The sequence below is a fragment of the Chiloscyllium plagiosum genome, unplaced genomic scaffold (genome assembly GCF_037043375.1).
Source record: "Chiloscyllium plagiosum isolate Xiang-an unplaced genomic scaffold, Cpla_swu_hap1 HiC_scaffold_46, whole genome shotgun sequence".
Lineage (NCBI taxonomy): Eukaryota > Metazoa > Chordata > Chondrichthyes > Orectolobiformes > Hemiscylliidae > Chiloscyllium > Chiloscyllium plagiosum.
In genome coordinates this window covers 17385377-17405450 of record NW_028270184.1, presented here as the reverse complement: position 1 = coordinate 17405450, position 20074 = coordinate 17385377, and the positions used below count along the sequence as shown (strand labels likewise).

General features: G+C 43.1%; 1 protein-coding gene and 1 pseudogene across 2 annotated transcripts in view; both read left to right on the top strand.

The window, feature by feature from the left end:
• Positions 1-4768: 4768 nt before the first annotated feature.
• Positions 4769-6135, top strand: LOC148136262 (uncharacterized; annotated as a pseudogene).
• A 6794-nt stretch (positions 6136-12929) lies between these two features.
• The window catches only part of LOC122543958 (uncharacterized), a 47545-nt gene continuing 40400 nt past the window's right edge, over positions 12930-20074 (top strand). The window contains exons 1-2 of one of the 2 annotated variants that reach the window (XM_043682948.2): positions 12977-13003; positions 14483-14662. The gene's annotated coding sequence lies outside the window, so the exon portion shown is untranslated. Of the gene's footprint in view, positions 13004-14482; positions 14663-20074 lie in introns of both variants that reach the window. The other variant, XM_043682946.2, reaches the window with a different exon arrangement.

Below are 20074 nucleotides of genomic sequence, written 5' to 3'. Positions count from 1 at the left end.
CCATCAGCAGTTCACCCATCCAAACTAATAAATTACCCCAATCCCATATGATCCAACCTTGCGAATTAAACTTTTGTGCCACACCTTATCAAATCCCTTCCAGAACTCCAGAGATATTGCAGCACATCTACAGGATCTCCATTATCTACTTTGCTTGTTACATCTTCAAAGCACTGTAGCAAATTAGTCAAACATGATTTGCCCTTCATAAAATCATGCTGTCTTTGATAGATAGTATTTTGACTTGCCAAATTACTTCCTTGATAATTGATTCCAACACTTTCCCAACAACAGATGTTAAACTAACTGGTCTATAATTTCCCACATATTGCCTCCCTCCCTTTTTGAATAAGGGTGTTACTTTGGCACATCTCCAAACCATTGGAACTTTTCCCCTCTCCAGGGAATTTTTGAATATTGTAACCAGTGGGTCCACTATGTAGGATGTAGGCCATCAGGCCTGGGGTGTTATCTGCCCTCAATCGTGGTAGTTTGCTCTATACCTTTTCCCTATCAATGTTGCTTGTTCTAAGTTGTACCCTTCCTATTGCCTCTGACTTGCCCGTTCCAGTAGGAGTGGTACTATTATCCTCCACCATGAAAACTAAGGCAAAGTATTGATTTCGCATCTCTGCCATTTTAGTGTTCGCAACTGCTAACGCTCTAGTTTCATCTTCCAAGGGACCAACATTCACCTTTGTGACTCTCTTCCCTTTTATATACCTATGGAAGCTTTTGCTGTCCTTTTTGATATTTTGTGCAAGTTTAGTTTTGTAATTTACCGTAGCCCTATAAATTAATTTTTTAGTCTCCCTTTGTTTATATTTGAAAGTTTCAGCCTGCATCTGGCCTTTGCAATATTGTATACCTTAGTTTTTGACTTTATGTTGTCCTTGACCACCTTATTTAGCCATAGATGGTTTTTGACACCCCCACCCCACCCCTTACCATCTTCCCTCCTCACTTGGATATATTTTAGTTGTGTGGAATTGAGTAGCTTCTTAAACATCTGCCACTGCACATCCGCTGTCTTACCATTTAGCTTTCCTGCCCAATCTAATCAGGCTAAATCTGTCTTCATTCCTATGTAATTTTCTTTGTTTAATTCCAGAATACTTGTGTGGGATTCCAACTTCTCACCCCAAAACTAATTTTGAATCCTATCAAACAATGATCACTACTCCCTAGAAGATCCTTAACTGTGATGTCATCAATTAATCTCTCCTAATTCCACAATATCAAGTCCAGAGTAGCCTGCTTCCTGGGTGGTTCCACAACATACTTCTCCAACAAACAATATCTAATATTTTAAATGAACTCTGCCTCCAGGCTATTCACGTCAATTTGATTCTTGCAATCTATGGGAATGTTATAATCATAATTATTGCCGTACCTTTCTTGCAAGCCTTGAGTATTTCTTAGTTTATACAGTACCCTACTGAAGAACTACTGGTTCAGGACCTACAGATTACTCGTACCAGGTATTGATTCCCTTTGTTATTTCTTATTGGTACCCAGAATGACTCTTGATCTCCTGTGCTTACGTCATTTCTCAATACAACGTTGATCCCTTCCTTTAGCAGCCAAAGCCACACACCTACTTTTCATTTCAGATGATCTTCCCGAAATGCTGAGTACCCTTGGATTTTCAATTCTATGCCCTGGTCTCTTTGTGACCATGTCTTAGTAATCGCGATCAAATCATACCCTTTTGTTTCTATTTGCGCCATTAATGCATTAATTTTGTTTCAAGTGCTTTGTACATTTAAACACAAAACTTATAAATTTGATCTACTGGTAAATTTTCCTACTCTTTGGTGCATAGAGATATTCACCTGCTCTGTCCCTCACCTTTATTGTCTGGTAACCATCCACCACATTGCTAACCAGCACTCTTACCTCCTCCTTTAATTTGAGTTTTCTAATTTCCCATACAACCTATATGGACCATGACAACTGGATCTTTACCCTCCCACTCCAAGTTCATCTGCAGCCCAGGTGAGATATCCTGAACCCAAGCACCACATAGGCAACACAACATTCAGGATCCCAGTCTTGGTCACAAAGAACGTTGTGTAGGCCCCTAACAAAACTGTCCTAATTACAACCACATTTCTCTTCTCTCCCCCCATTTAAATGGCTCCCTGCACCATGGTGCTGCAGTCAGTCAGCTATCCTTCCTGCAATCCTCCTTCCTTTCCATACAGGAAGCAAGACACTCAAACCTGATGGACAGGGACAAGGGCTGAGTCTCCTGCAACTCTACCTCCTGGATATCTCTACCTGCCTCACTGACAGTCACATCATTCTGTCCCAGACTATTGACCAAATTCAAGTTAGTTGGTCTAAGGGGTGTGACCATTGCCTGAAACACAGCATCCAGATAACTCTTCCCCCTCCTTGATGTGTCGCAATATCCAAAACTCAGAATCCAGCTCATCAACTCTGAGCTAGAGTTCCAACATTTACTACAGATGTGGTCAGTCAGAACCACAATGGGGTCGACCAGCTTCAACATCATGCAGGAATAAGACCTCCATCCTTATTTTATTTAATTAGTTTTTAATTTTAATTTTATTTTTAACTATATTTATATCTCTGCTTATTATCTTAATATGAATGCAAGTTATCGCCAATAATTTAGCCCAGACTCACTTTTAGCCCAGATTTGAATTTAGCAGATTCCCTGATTAGCCAATCAAATCACATCTTTCCTGTGATGTCACTTTTCAGCTCCCCCTCAGTTGAAACACTCAGAATCAGAAACTCTTACCTTCCCAGGCTGCTCTTCCACAAATCCCTGAGGTACATTTTTATATCCTTTATCTTTCCAGATTGCTCTCTGGCTCACTTCCACTCAGCTCCACCTCTTTTGGCTTGTTATATTCTGTTATCATGTCCTGTCTCCCCTCCTTACCTCTTCCTACCCGCCGCCACCCCCACCCCCACCCCCACCAATCCTGGTGGGACTGTCAGTCCTTTGAAATCTGGGAGGTAGATACACCATTGTTCTGCAATCCTCACATTCCGATCCCTTAATCTGAACTATCAACATCTTTTGTCCACCAGCACCCTACACCCACATAACCCCGCAAGCTATGGCATAAATGTGTCCCCGCCACACTTCACTTCAGCTCTGATGAAGAGTCATCCAGACTCAAACGTTAGCTTGTTCTCCCTCCATTGATGATGTCTGACTCACTGTTATCTCCAAAACTTGCTCTGCAGCAATTTGCTCCAACATTTCGTTGAGGGAGCAGGTGTGCACAGACTTCGGGATGCCATCCGCATTGGCTAGCAGAGCACGTGCTTGACCTTCCTATGGGAGGATGCGATCTTTATAGGGCTAAGGTGTAGCAGAGGGCATGTGCAGCCCTCCTGTGGGAGGATGCCACCTTGATAAAGTCACGGTGTAGTAGAGCCCATGCGCGGCCTTCCTCTGGGCAGATGTCATCTTGATAAGGTCACGGTGTAGCAGAGGGCATGCGCGGCCCTCCTGTGGGACAATGTTTTCATGCCACTGAGGATGGCTCAGTAAGAGTTGGTGTGAGTGAGGAGACAGGTAGCGCAAGGGTCAGTCATCTCACTTACTAAAAGGTTCAATGTGGAGAAGTGTTAGGATCATTAAGTGTACAGATAATAATGGAGTGGATGAGAGTTTCAGAAGCAGATGAGCTGCGACTGGGATGGATTCAGTTGATGTTCCTAAGATGGAAGTCTTTGAGTCAAAACGTGGGGTGCTGGAAAAGCCAAGGAGCAGGAGAATCTTCGTTTCAAGCATAAACTGTTTATCAGGAGTGTTTTGATCTCACTAAGGATGGCTCCTTCCTGAGGAAGAGCTAATGCTCGAAACATAGACTCTCCTGCTCCTCAGATACTGCCTGACTGGCTCTGTTTTTCCAGCACCACACTCTTTGACTCTGATCTCTAGCATCTTCAGTCTTCACTTTCTCCTGGTTTTACTGATGATGTGGGCATATGTTGGAATCTCAGTTTGGGGTGAAATATGGCAGCAAGCTTCTGAACAGTCTATTTGAGGATTATGCAGTTGCCAGAGAAAGAGATTCAGTCAGTGGCTGGGGAATGGACTTTGTAACAGGGATGGAAGGCATTGACTTTCATCCTCCTAATGTTCAGTCAAAAGAAGTCTCTGTTCCTCCAGCAGTGGATGTCAAACATGTCAGGATCGTGTGTCTTGGAAGGTAACTTGGTGGTGAAGATTTTCACATAAATCTGCTCCCCTGATCCTTTGAGCTGGTGGAGATTGAGGATTTGGACCATCCGAACACATTTCAGGGCAAATTGTAGATGTATAAAATCCTTTGCTTCCTGACTCTCCTACATCCTCCCTATGTCTCTCTCACTCTGCTCCATGCCGGTCTTTTTTTTAGATTAGATTACAGTGTGGAAACAGGCCCTTCGGCCCAACAAGTCCACACTGACCTGCCGAAGCATAACCCACCCAGACCCATTCCCCTACATTTACCCCTTCACCTAATTGTGTGGGCCCACACCAGGTAGCAGGTTTCTTCTCTGATCGATATTAATTTTGAGCTTCTATGACATTTGAGAAGCTTTTGTGGTAACTGTTCCCAAGTGCCTGTCCAGCAAATTGCCCCAGATTCACTCAGTATGCTTTTACAACCTGCCTTTATGTTTTTGTGCCTTCTCTCTTACTCCTGCCTTCTGTTTCAAATTAATCCACAGAGTATGAGAAGTGGGGGATTTGAAGGCTGCAAACTGAAAGCAAACATCACACCATGATCTAATGGAGTCACCCAGTTTATCACAACCAGAATATCACCACATTTTAAACATAAAAGAAGAAAGCACCATTCACAATGGGGAGAACAAATACTTGTGTTCTGCATGCAAAAAAGGCTTCAGCCAATCAATTGGCCTCAAGAACCATAAATGCAGTCACGTTGTGGAGAAACCATGGAAATGTGGGGATTGTGAAAAGGGATTCAGCCATCATTCTGCACTGAAAATTCATCAACGTATTCACATAGGGGAGAGGCCATTCATCTGCTCCCTGTGTGAAAGAGGATTCACTCAATTGCTGACCTTGCTGACACACCAGCGAGTTCACACTAAGGAGAGACCTTTTAAATGTCCAGACTGTGGGAAGTGCTTTAAAAGTTCCAGTGAGCTGATGTCCCATCAGCGTATTCACACTGAGGAGAGACGGTTCACATGCTCCGACTGGGAGGGCTGGCTTCAAGTGGTCATCCCAACTCACTGTTCACCAACACGTTCACACTGGGGAGAGGCCATTCACCGGCTCTGAATGTGGAAGTGGATTCACTCAGTCCTATCACCTCAAGGCACACCAGCAGGTTCACAGTGAGGAGAGACCTTTTAAATGCCCAAACTGCAGGAAGTGTTTTAAAAGTTCTCACTATCTGCAATCCCATCAACGTGGTTCACACTGAGGAGAGACCCTTTAAATGTTCAGAGTGTGGAAAGTGCTTTAAAGGTTCCAGGGAGCTGATCATCCATCACCGTGTTCACACTGAGGAGAGACCGTTCAGGTGCTCTCACTGTGGAAACGGCTTCAAGAGATCATCTCAACTCACTCTACACCAGCGTCTTCACACTGGGGAGAGGTCATTCATCTGCTCTGAATGTGGACAAATATTCTTTCGGTTTTCCACCCTTTTGACACACCAACGAGTTCACTCTGGGGAGAGGCCATTCACCTGCACTCAGTGTGGGAAGGGATTTTGTGAATCAGCCCACCTCAAGGCACACCAGCGAATTCACACTCAGGTGAGACCTTTCAAATGTCCCGACTGCGTGAAGTGTTATAAAAGCTCTGGAGAACTGAAGTTACATGAACATGTTCACACTGACAACAGACCATTTAGGTGCTCACAGTGTGGGATTGGGTTCAAGCGGTCATCTCGTCTCACTGCACACCAGCGCACTCATACCGGAGAGAGACCATTCACCTGCTCTGTATGTGGGAAGGGTTTCACTCAGAAAATCCACCTCCTGACTCACCAGCGAGTTCACATTTGGGAGAGACCTTTCAAATGCACAGTGTGTGGAAAATGTTATACAAGATCCTGAGATCTGATACGCCATCAATGTGTTCACTCTGATGAGAGGCATTTTAAATGTCCACAATGAGGCAAGTATTTTAAAAGTTCTGGGGGATTGAACTGTGTTCACACCAATGAGAGACCACTCAAGTGCACTCTCTGCGGGACTGGGTTCAGATGATTGTCTCAAATCAGTGTACACCAGCAAATTCACATTGGAGAGAGGTCATTCTTCACTAAATTTGGAAAGGATTCACTGAGAAATCCTTCCTAATAGTACATCTGCTTAGACAGCAGCAAGTCCACAAGTGACTGCATGAGCTGTAATTTCCTGTTAATCACATCACACTGTTATGGACCAGGCCAGACCACCTCAAAATATTTTAAGAATGTACTTGAGACCCTAACTTTTTCTTATTTTAAAGGCAGATGTGAAGTGGATGTTCCAGGTCTGATGCAACTGGTCAAACTACTTGGGCTTTAAGCAAAACACAATTTATTTAAACGCTACAGTTGAAACATGAACAAAAGAAATCAGAATTTAGAATAATTTTAACTGTTGGAAAACTTAGCCAACTCAATACAGTAACTACTTCTAAATAACTGTTCCAATACTGTAACGTCCCATAAACCCATTCCTTGGCAAAAAGCAAAATTCAAACACAGATTCTTACAGGCAGGAGGGAACTTCAACAGAAAATCAGTGGAATCCTTTACTGAAGCTTGCAACTCCCGTGGAATCGCACATCTTATGACTGCTACAGTGAAAATACAGTGAAAAAACCTGAATTGGGAGAACTGGAAAGACCCTTCCCGTTATTATACTAGATTCTTCAACACCTCTGCCTTTACCACCTTTCTTGATAAAACCAATGACAAAATAACTCTTTTTTTTTTAAAGTGACAACATAATAACATGTCCTAAAAATGTTAAAACATCCAGCCCAACTTTGGGTGATAATACAGTGTGTATGCATTAAAATCACAGTCTGATGAATCTACTTCATATCCCAAATACTTCCTTTGAATTAATTCACAAAATGATATGTAAATATTATAAGAGCCATACAATAATAACGGGTGACTTCAATTCCCACATAAACTGGATGAACCTAAACAGCATGGATGCTGTGGAGGATGAAATTCAGTTTGCACTGAATACTTCTGAAGTAGAACATTGAAGGACCAAGTTGGAATCAGCTTGTTTTAGATTTAGCATTCTGTAAAGATAAAGGCTAATTACTAACTTTGCTGCAAAGAAGCCTTTGTTAAATAGTGACCATAATAATGTGGTTTGGAGATGCCGATGTTGGACTGGGGTGTACAAAGTTAACAATCACGCAACACCAGGTTATAGTCCAACAGGTTTAATTGGAAGCATACTAGCTTTCGGAGCATCGCTCCTTCATCAGGTGGTAGTGGAGGGCTCAATCCTAACACACAGAATTTATAGCAAAAATTTACAGTGTGATGTAACTGAAATTATACATTGAAAAATTGATGATGCTCCGAAAGCTAGTGTGCTTCCAATTAAACCTGTTGGACTATAACCTGATGTTGTGTGATTTTTAACATCATAATGTGGAACTTTGAATCAAGTTTTAAAGTGATAGAATAGCAATGTGTGTGACTGAAGACCCTAATGAGGGCAGACATTCAGGAAGGCACCTCACCACCACTACCAGCCAAGCAGTTAGTGTTGAGCCAGCAACAACCATATCCCATTAACAGATGAAAAAAAGACAAGAGTGATACTTCACTGAGATTGAGTATTTTACTGGGGAAATTGTTTAAATGTGTTAAGGTCTTTCAAAATTGTCACCTTTGTATAGAGCCTTATTTTATGCAATAAATGTGTTATATTATTAAAATGAATGTTGGTAGCCTCATGTGAATATGTTCAGTAATTAACCAAATGTGTAATTTAATTGCAAAAATGAAACATGAGTTTCAGATTAAGTCAGATTTCATTCAGAGATTTGACTTGTGCAGTATTTCCATCAACTGGGATCATAATATTTGATCTCATTGAAACTTACAATGTTCTGACAGAATGGATGTAGATTGATATCTCCCCAGGATGTTCAGATTAGAACCAGGGACTTTGTCTCAGATTAAGGGATAGACCATTTAAGGAAAAGGAACAAATTGTCAGTATTTTCAGAGACAGTGCCAGCATAATGGGCCAAATGGCTGCCACCTATGCTTTTAAGATTCTGTGTGTGGGTTTATGATGAATCAAGATTTAATTATTTATACAGTTGCTTTCATTTATAATCAGTTGCTTCTTCCTTCAATAATTTGGAAAATATTTCATCAATAATCACCTCTGATTTATGAAATATCAAAATTATTACAATTAATAATCATCCCTATTATATAAAGAATCAGGATCCTGTTAGATTTTAAAAATTGCCAGTTTTAAAATCTGAATAAACTGAATGTTATTGCATTAATAATTGAGGTTAAAATTCATGAATAATCTGTTATTAACACCCCACCTGCCTCCCCCTTCTCCCATTGATCAACAATTCTCTGTCACCCCAAAACCTGTAATTTTTGGGTGAGACAGATTCTGAGGCATTAAAATGGGTCATACTGGGAAATTTTGAGAAGCAGTGATTTGTTACGATTCCTTTCTAGACTTTAAATGCAATAGCTCATGTTCACAATGTTCTATCTCCCTGAGAGAAGTTAGTTTTATTCATCGTTATCAGGTGCCCTTGTGGATTATTGATTTCGTGTTTCATGCCATACCTGACCCATGTAAAAAGTTATACCAGGTGCAGATCAGACCAAAGAACATTGAATTCAGGGGCTGGGTATGATCAATCATCTGCATTGGGCAGTTCACATCATCCACATGCCTGATAGAGGGCTTCCAATACATACTCTTTAATCTGACTAAGCATCCTCAAGGAAAAATATTTCCAGGTTGGCAGAGAAATGCATTCAAGTTTGTCTCCACATTTTCTCAAACGAAAAATCCAATATTCCCATTCACTGGGGGGGGGGGTAATTGTTGACCCAAACCATCCACTTTGGTGAAGATGCATCTGCGAAGAAGTCAACAATTTTGAACATCTTTAGGCCAAGATGGAAAATGAATATTAACAATGGAAAAAGCATGTGACTGAGCATCACTCCCATTCCCTTCAGCAAATATCATCTGCCCCACATGTGGTAGTGCTTTTGTGGATCTAGCCTTGAACTACTGAATAACCTCAGGACCCACAACACTTAAGTGGAAGAAAGTCATTCTTGATCCTTACTGACTGCTCAAGAAGAGGAATATGGTTTGAGCAAAGATATTGTAAATCAATGATAGACATTCAGAACACATTATTCTGGATGGTGTGAATATACTTAGTTTAGAAGCATAAATTACTATATCCCATATGTTCCCTCCTTTATCTAAGTTTGGTATATTTTTTCCTCAGATTATCTCCTTGTTTTTATTTCAAATGTCCTTCCCTGAACATGCTTCTCGGGTTCACTGTCAGTCACCTATTCCAGGTTTCAATCTAATAAACAGCCTCTGAACCACTCCAATAAATTTATATGTTTCCTGAAAGATAATGATGAAAATTGCATACAGTATTTGAAATGTGGATTTACCAATTCTCTGCATAAATGAAGCAGAACATCCTTATTAAAAGCCAAAAGAACTGTGGATGCTTTAAATCAGAAACAAAAACAGAAATTGCTGAAAAAGCTCAACCGCTCTCAGTATATTTTGTGCAAAAAAGGCATGGTAAGGCTTCCACTTGCCTGCCACGTCAACACACCACCCTGTTCCCTGGCCAACATCTCTGTCTCCGTCTTGCTGCAGTGCTTTAACAAAGCTCAGCACAAGCTGGAAGAACAGTACCTTATTTTCAGCTTGGGGACCCTGCAGCCCTCCACACTCAATAATGAGTTCAATAACTTTTGGGCTTGAGCTCTCCCATGTCCTTACCCCAATCCCCAGACATCAGACCTTGTTATCACGTATTCTGCTATCAGACACAGCTTATTGTTAATGTGTACCAGTCCCCATTAATAGCTCTTCATCCTTCTAGCCAGGTCATTTTCCATTCATTTGTCTGTCCAACTGTTCTTCTGTCTGTTTGGGCTCCATTCCCATCTATCATTTACTCAATACCCTCTCTCCCCACCCTATCTTCTGGAAATAAACTGAGATTTTCCTAGCAACCATCAGTTCTGAGGACACAAAACACTTGACCTGAAACATTAATTCTGATTTCTCTGCACAGATGCTTCTAGACCTGCTGAGCTTTTTCCACAATTTCTGTTTTTATTTCAGAACATCCTTACATTTCTATTCAATTCCTGTCATAAAAAGGATAACAAACCATTATATTTCTTGATTATATGCTGTTCCTACATGCAAACTCTGTGACATGCTTTAAAGCCCTCTCCACCTCCAAATTCTGTAGTCATTCTCCATTTAAGTAATGCTTTGCTCTTATTTATCCTTCCAGTCAAGGTGAACATTTTAGTCCATCTGCAAGATATTTTGCATATTCACTGAATCTATCTACCAATATTGGTACGTAAACTCCTTATGTCTTCGTGGTGGGCGGCACGGTGGCACAGTGGTTAGCACTGCTGCCTCACAGCGCCAGAGACCCAGATTCAATTCCCGCCTCAGGCGACTGACTGTATGGAGTTTGCACGTTCTCCCCGTGTCTGCATGGGTTTCCTCCGGGTGCTCCGGTTTTCTCCCACAGTCCAAAGATGTGCAGGTCAGGTGAATTGGCCATGCTAAATTGCCCGTAGTGTTAGGTAAGGGGTAAATGTAGGGGGGTATGGGTGGGTTGCGCTTCGGCGGGGCGGTGTGGACTTGTTGGGCCGAAGGGCCTGTTTCCACACTGTATGTAATCTAATCTAATCCAATAACCTAGGTTTCTTAAATCCATCTTTAGTTACTATGCCTTCAATCCCCTCATTTAAGGGATTTATGTAAATTCTAAAATGTTGGGGTATGTATTATGCACAACATTTTACAAAACCACAGGTGGAATAAAGCTTTCTTTTCCAGAATGAGTGGTCCTACCCAGACCTCTCACCTTACGGGTGGAACCGAGGAGAACCAATGACTTAAAATGCTCATCTAATTTCCTTTTTTAGAGAAATAAACTTGCAGAGTTTTGGGAGGAAAGCAGGGGAATTAGAGAGACTCTGTTGCTACATAGAAAGTTGGCATTCATGAAACAGGCCCATTTACCGGACACATGTGAGATGATGCACTTTGGAAGGTCAACTACAGGTGGACATTGTTCAGTCAATGGCAGAACCTTTATATGTATTGATCAGCACAGGGATCTGAGTGTGCAAGTCCACAGATCACTAAAAGTGGCAATGCACGTACATAAGCTAGTAGAAATGGCCAATGGCATGCTTGCTTTCATTGGAAGGCATGATGTAGAGTTGCTGGTTGACAAAATTAAAAATCACCCAACACCAGGCTATAATCCAACAGGTTTATTTGGAAGTACAAGCTTTCAGAGCGCTGATCCTACATCAACTACCTGACAAAGGGGCAGCACTCAGAAAGCTTGTACTTCCAAATAAACCCGTTGGACTATAACTTGATGTTGTGTGATTTTTAACTTCACTGGAAGGGGCATTGAGTATAAAGATTGGCAAGTTATGCAGCAGCTTTATAGAACTTTAGTTAGGCCACCCTTTGAATATTGCATACACTACCATAAAGATGTGGATTCTTTGGAAAAGGGTTTACTAGGATATTGCCTGATATGGGGTATTTTAGCTATGAATGACGGTTGGGTGGACTGGGTTTGCTTTCACTACAACACAGGAGATTGAGGGGTGACCTGATAAAAGTTTATAAGATTGTGAATGGCATGGATAGAGTGGAAGGTATGAGGCTTTTTCCCAGGGTGGAGGGGTCAATTACCAGGGGACAGAGGTTCAATGTACAGGAATAGAGGGGATGTTTAAAAGATATACGTGAGGCAGGTTTTTTCACACAAAAGGTGGTGAATGCCTGGAATGTGTTGACAGAGGAAGCGGCGGAAGCGGCGGAAGCAGACACAACGGAGGCATTCAAGGAACACCTGGACGAATACATGAAAAGAAAGGCAGCAGTGAGCTTTGGATCCTGTAAGTGCAGACAGTTTCAGTATGGAAGGTTAAATAATGTAGTTGCAGGTTTAGGGGAAGCGGAAGGGCCTGTTCCCCTGTGTGCATTATTCTTTTACATTGCACGGTGAAAGGCCGATGATATTGAGGAGTTCGTGAACGGGGAGTGTCTTTATTCGACTTTGCTGTGAGATCTGCTTGGATTTGACTATCTGAAAATGCTTGCATTGAATGTGCTGCAGAAACATTGTGAGAACAATGCCCTCCCAGTCCCGCCTCATTCCTGATGAAGGGCTTTTGCCCGAAACGTCGATTTTCCTCCTCCTCGGATGATGCCATACCTGCTGTGCTTTTCCAGCACCACTCTAACCTTCAGGACCCACTTTCGCCTTTCAGTCCAGGACCAAGTTCTGGCTCCAGACCCGCCTACTCTTTCACTGATTAGTTGTAGGACTAATCCCGCCCCTCACTCTCTCCGATAGGTTAAAGCGCTAGACCGCCCCATAATCATTGATAGTGCTGGAAGAGCGTAGCAGTTCAGGCAGCATCCAAGGTGCAGCGAAATCGACGTTTCGGGCAAAAGCCCTTCATCAGGAATAAATCCTTGGATGCTGCCTGAACTGCTGTGCTCTTCCAGCAGAACTAATCCAGAGCCCCATAATCGTTGATTGGTTAGGGTGAGTCCCTCGCTCACTCTGAATGGATGGCCGGCAGCTCCTATCCCGCCTCTTGCTTCCTATTGGCTCTGCGCCGTCAATCAGGCGGGTGGCAGAGTGGAGCATGCGCACAGCTGATTGGGATATCGAACATGTCTGTGACGGTTGGAAGTTTATCACATTCCATGGGTGGTAGGTAAAGGTTAAAGTAGGCAAAGGTTAAAGTAGGCAGCTGTCGGAGAAACATTCTGGAAAGTATAATTCATAATTGTGGAGTTGAGGTCGCAATCCCCAAACCTGAGTGTTCTGGTGCAGCGGAGTCCTCGGGCCTCCTCCTGAAACAGGCCCCGTTTAACGGCCGTTCGTCTTTGTTTTTGGTGGGTGTCCGCCAATGTCGTGATGTGACAGTGAGTGGGCGTGACCATGCGTAGCCCACACTCTATCCACACCCCCCCCTCCCCCCCCCCCCAACCATTCTGAGCCAAAATCTGCATGTGCGGCTCTGTTGGTTTGTATGCTTACTGCAGGAAAAAGCCAATATGAAGGGAAGATGAAGGTGGGTGGGATAAAAAGCAGCAATCCCACAGAATCCAACTCCTGTAACTCCCTGTAAACTTAACAGGGCTCTCAGCACCTAAATGTCTGACTGAATTCTTCCTGCACGTGGAGCAGAGAAATTGTCTGACCTTGGTGTGACTGCACCATTGGGTGGTCAGCTCAGGTGGGTAACTGTATCCCTGTCATTGTCCTGATATTTCCACAGGATCTCCATAGTGTAGGGATCTCTGTCTCTGCTGGCTGGATGATCAGATAAATTCTAATCCAATGGAAAGAACATCCATATTGTTTCTGTAAACTAAAGATAAGATAGTGAAGAAGGCATTTGGTATGCTTTCCTTTATTGGTCAGAGTATTGGAGTTGGGAAGTCATATTGCAGCTTTACAGGTTGTTGATTAGGCCACTTTTGGAATATGCTTGTAATTCTGTTCTTCCTATCGGAAGGATGTTGTGAAACTTGAAATGGTTCAGAAAATATTTACAAGGATGTTGCCAGATTTGGAGGATTTGAGCTATTGGGAGAGGCTGAATAGGCTGGGGCTGTTTTCCCTGGAGTGCCGGAGTCTGAGGAGTGACCTCATAGAGGTTTATAGAATCATGAGGGGCATGGATAGGATAATTAGAGAAGGTCTTTTCCCTGGGGTGAGTGTAGAACTAGAGGACATAGGTTTAGGGTCAAAGGAGAAAGATATAAAAGGGACCTAAGGGGCAATCCTTTCATGCTGAGGGTTATACATGTATGAAATGAGCTGCCAGAAAAAGTAGTGGAAGCTGGTACAATTGGAGCATTTAAAAGGCATATGGATGGGTATATGAATAGGAAGGCTTTAGAGAGATGTAGGGGTCTAGACTAGAGTGGTACTGGAAAAGCACAGCAGGTCAGGGAGTATCCGAGGAGCAGGAAGATCGACGTTTCAGGCAAAAGCCCTTCATCAGGAATGAAGCAATCAAATGCTGGCAAATGGGACTAGATTAGGTTAGAATATCTGATCAGCATGGATAAGTTGAACCGAAGGGTCTGTTTCCATTTTATTTCAGTCTATGTTAAAGTACTTTCCACAGTCAGTTCACTCCCTCTCAGGCTGTCTAACTGGTTGCAACTCTTCCTACAGACTACTGGAAGACTTTATGTATTAGGAAGAGGAGTAGGCCTGTTTCACTATTCAGTATGATTGACATTCTTCAAGTCCGCTTTCCAGCATTTTTCCTGTAATCTTTGATTCCCCTACTGATCAAGAATCTGGCTATCTCAGCCTGAGATATTCACAAGGACTCTGCCCCTCAGCTCAATGGTAAGGAGCTCCAACTCTTACAATAGAACAGAAAATCCTCATCTCAGTTTCAAATTGGTGTCCCTTTATTCCGAGATGATGCCTTCTGGTCCTAGACTCTTCCATGAGGGGGAGCATCAGTTCAAAATTTATCCTGTCATACAGTCAGAGTCATAGAGATATATATCACAAAAACAGACCCTTCGGTCCAATTCCTCCATTCCAACCGGACATCCTAACCTAACCTAATCTAGTCCCATTTGGCCCGCATCCCTCTAAACCCTTCCTATTTACATACCTATCCAAATGCCTTTTAAATGTTCTAATTGTACCAGCTTCCACCACTTCCTCTGGCAGCTCATTCCATATTTGTACCACGTCTGCATGGAAAAAGTTGCCCTAGGTCCCTTTGAAATTTTTCCCCTCTCACCCTAAACCCATGTTTTCTAGTTCTGGGCTCCCCAATCCCAGGGAAAAGACCTTGTCTGTTTATCCATCCATGCCTCTCATGATTTTACAAGCCTTTGTAAGATCACTCCTCAGCCTCCAACACTCCAGGGAAAACAGCCCCAGCCTCAGTCAATGAAAACAAGCATGCAGGTACAGCAGGCACTGAAGAAAGTTAATGGCATGCTGGCCTTCATAACAAGAAGAATTGAGTATAGGAGCAAAGAGGTCCTTCGGCAGCTGTACAGGGCCCTGGTGACACTGCACCTGGAGTATTGTGTGCAGTTTTGGTCTCCAATTTTGAGGAAGCACATTGTGGCTATTGAGGGAGTGCAGCGTAGGTTCACAAGGTCAACTCCCGGAATGGTGGGACTATCATATGGTGAAAGATTGGAGTGACTGGGCTTGTATACACTTGAGTTGAGAAAGATAAGAGGGGATCTGATTGAGACGTATGAGATTATAGAGTCATAAAGATGTACAGCATGGAAACAGACCCTTCAGTCCAACCTGTCTATGCCGACCAGATATCCCAACCCAATCTAGTCCCACCTGCCAGCACTCGGCCCATATCCCTCCAAACCCTTCCTATTCCCATACCCATCCAAATGCCTCTTAAATGTTGCAATTGTACCAGCCACCACCACTTCCTCTGGCAGCTTATTCCATATACGTACCACTCTCTGTGTGAAACAGTTGCCCCGTAGGTCTCTTATATCTTTCCCCTCTCACCCCAAACCTACGGCCTCTAATTCTAGACCCCCGGACCCCAGGGAAAAGACTTTGCCTATTTACCCTATCCATGCCCCTCATAATTTTACAAACCTCTATAAGGTCATCCCTCCACCTTCGACGCTCCAGGCAAAACAGCCCCAGACTGTTCAGTCTCTCCCTATAGCTCAAATCCGCCAACCCTGGCAACATCCTTGTAAATCTTTTCTGAACCCTTTGAAGTTTCACAACAACTTTCCGATATTCCAACAATGGCCTAACCAATATCCTGTACAGCTGCAATATGACCTCCCACCTCCTGTACTCAATACTCTGACCAATAAAGTAAAGCATACCAAACACCGCCTTCACTATCCTATCTACCTGCGACTCTACTTTCAAGGAGCTATGAACCTGCACTCCAAGGTATCTCTGTTCAGCAACTCTCCCTAGGACCTTACCATTAAGTAGGAGAAAGTGAGGTCTTCAGATGCTGGAGATCAGAGCTGAAAATGTGTTGCTGGAAAAGCGCAGCAGGTCAGGCAGCATCCAGGGAACAGGAGAATCGACGTTTCGGGCATAAGCCCTTCTTCAGGAATGAAGAAGGGCTTATGCCCGAAACGTCGATTCTCCTGTTCCCTGGATGCTGCCTGACCTGCTGCGCTTTTCCAGCAACACATTTTCAGCCCTTACCATTAAGTGTATAAGTCTTGCTAAGATTTGCTTTCCCAAAATGCAGCGCCTCTCATTTATCTGAATTAAACTTCTCAGCCCACTGGCCTATCTGGTCAAGATTCTGTTGTAATCTGAGGTAACCCTCTTCTAATCTGAGGTAACCTCCACTTTTGGTGTCATCTGCAAACTTAATAACTGTACCTCTTATGCTCGCATCCAAATCATTTATGAAAATGACAAAAAGTAGAGGACCCAGCACTGATCCTTGTGGCACTCCACTGGTCACAGGCCTCCAGTCTGAAAAACAACCCTCCACCACCGCTCTCTGTCTTCTAACTTTGAGCCAATTCTGTATCCAAATGGCTAGTTCTCCCTGTGTTCCGTGAGATCTAACCTTGCTCATCAGTCTCCCATGGGGATCCTTGTTGAATGCCTTACTGAAGTCCACATAGATCACATCTACTGCTCTGCTCTCATCAATCCTCTTTGTTACTTCTTCAGAAAACTCAATCAAGTTTGTGAGACATGATTTCCCACGCACAAAGCCATGTTGACTATCCCTAATCAGTCCTTGCCTTTCCAAATACATGTACATCCTGTCCCTCAGGATTCCCTTCAACAACTTGCCCACCACCGACGTCTGGCTCACTGGTCTGTAGTTCCCTGGCTTGTCCTTACCACCCTTCTTAAACAGTGGCACCACGTTAGCCAACCTCCAGTCTTCCGGCACCTCACCTCTGACTATCGATGATACAAATATCTCAGCAAGAGGCCCAGCAATCACTTCTCTATCTTCGCACAGAGTTCTGGGGTACACCTGATCAGGTCCTGGGGATTTATCCACCATTATGCATTTCAAGACATCCAGCACTTCCTCCTCTGCAATATGGACATTTTGCAAGATGTCACCATCTATTTCCCTACAATCTATATTTTCCACATCCTTTTCCACAGTAAATACTGATGCAAAATACTCATTTAGTACTTCCCCCATTTTCTGCGGCTACACACAAAAGCTTCCTTCCTGATCTTTGAGGGGCCCTATTTTCTCCTTAGTTACGCTTTTGTCCTTAATGTATTTGTAAAAAGACTTTGGATTCTCCTTAATTCTATTTGCCAAAGCTATCTCATGTCCCCTTTTTGCGCTCCTGATTTCCCTCTTAAATATACTCCTACTTCCTTTATACTCTTAAGGATTCACTTGATCTATCCTGTCTATACCTGACATATGCTTCCTTCTTTTTCTTAACCAAACCCTCAATTTCTTTAGTCATCCAGCATTCGTTATGCCTACCAGCCTCCCCTCTCACCCTAACAGGAATATACTTTCTCTGGATTCTCATTATCTCATTTCTGAAGGCTTCCCATTTTTCAGCCATCACTTTACCTGTGAACATCTGCCCCCAATCAGCTTTCGAAAGTTCTTGCCTAATACCATCAAAACTGACCTTTCTCCAATTTAGAACTTCAACTTTTAGATCTGGTCTATCCTTAAGATTTGTAAAGGATTGGACATTGTGGAGGCAGGAAGAATGATTCCGCTGATGGGTGAATCCAGAATCAGAGGGCATAGTTTAAAAATAAGGGGTCGGCCATTTAGAACAGAGTTGAGGAGAAACTTCTTCACCCAGAGAGTGGTGGATATATGGAATGCTCTGCCCCAGAAGGCAGTGGAGGCCAAGTCTCTCGATACTTTTAAGAAAGAGATGGATGGAGCTCTGAAAGATAGTGAAATCAAGGGATAAGACTGGAACAGGATACTGATTGTGGGTGATCAGCCATGATCATAATAAATGGTGGTGCTAGCTCGAAGGGCTGAATGGCCTACTCCTGCACCTATTGTCTATTCAGCCTCTCCCTATAGCTCAAACCCTCCAACCCTGGCAACCTCCTTGTGAATCTTTTCTGAACTCTATCATGTTTCACAATTTCCTTCCAGTAGGAGGGAGACCAAAATTGCACACAATATTCTAAAAGTGGCCTACCCAATGTCCTGTACACCGCAACATAACCTGTAAACTCCTATATTCAATACTCTGTCCAATGAAAGAAAGCAGACCAAATGCCTTCTTCACTATCCTATTTACTTGTGACTCCACTTTCAAGGACCATGAACCTAAACTCTAAGGTCTCTTTGTTCAGCAAGACTCCCCAGGACATTAGATTAGATTAGATTTTAGATTAGATTTTTAGATTAGATTTAGATTTTTTACATTAGATTTTTTAGATTAGATTAGATTTTAGATTAGATTTTAGATTAGATTAGATTAGATTATTAGATTAGATTAGATTAGATTAGATTAGATTTTTTTTAGATTTTTTAGATTTTACCATTAAGTGTACCTTACCATTAAGTGTAAATGTCCTGCCCTGATTTGCCTTTCCAAATGGCGCACATCACATTTATCTAAATTAAACTCCATCTGCCACTCCTTAACCCATTGGCCCATCTGATCAAACTCCTGTTATATGCTGAGGTACCCTCCTTTGCTGTCCACTACATCTCCAATTTTAGTGTCATCTGCAAACTTACTGACCATACCTCCTACGTTCACATTCAAATTGTTTATATAAATGGCAAAAAGTAATGGATTCAGCACCAATCTTTGTGGCACACCACTGGTCACAGGCCTACAGTCTGAAACGCAACCCTCCACCACCACTCCCTGTCTTCTACCTTCAAGCCAGTTCTGTATCCAAATGGCTAGTTCTCCCTGTATTCCATGAGATCTAACCTTGCTAACCAGTCTACCATGAGGAACATTGTCGAACATCTTACTGAAGTCCATATAGATCACAGCAGGTCAGACAGCATCCGAGGAGCAGGAAAGTCAACATTTTGGGTATAAGCACTTCACCAGGGCTATAGGGGGTGGTGTGTGATGAATGGGAGGGGAGTGGGGCTGGGGAGAAGATAGCTGGGAAGGCAATAGGTAGATGAAGGTGGGGGGGTGATGGTGATAGAGTGGAGCAGATGGGTGGGAAGGAAGATGGACAGGTAGGACAGTTCAAGAGGATGATGCTGAGTTGGTGGGGGCTGGATCTGGGATAAGCTGGGGGAGAGGAGATGAAACTTGTGAAATTGACATTGATTCCATGTGGTTGGAGGGTCCCAAGGCAGAAGATGAAGCGTTCTTTCTCCAGGTTTTGGTGACGAGGATTTGGTGGTGAAGGCGCCTGCGACTTGTCTGTCCTTAGTAGAATGGGAGGGGGAGTTGAGGTGGTCAGCCACATGACGGTGGGGTTGTTTTGTGCATGTGTTCTGGAGATGTTCTGTGAATTCCACAAATTGGCTTCTTGTCTCCCTGATGTAGAGGAAACCAAATAAAAACCAACAGACAGAGTAGGTGAGGTGTTCAGATGTGCAGGAAAATGGGGCCTTGAATGGAGGTGACGAGTGGTAGGTGTAGGTGCAGGTTTTATACCTCTTGTAATGACAAGGAAGGTACCCACACTCCTGATGAAGGATTCTGCTCGAAACATCGACTCACCCACTCCTCTGATGCTGCCTGACCTGTTTTTTTCCAGTGCCACACATTTGACTTCAGGAATGAAGAAGGGCTTATGCCCGAAACGTTGATTCTCCTGTTCCCTGGATGC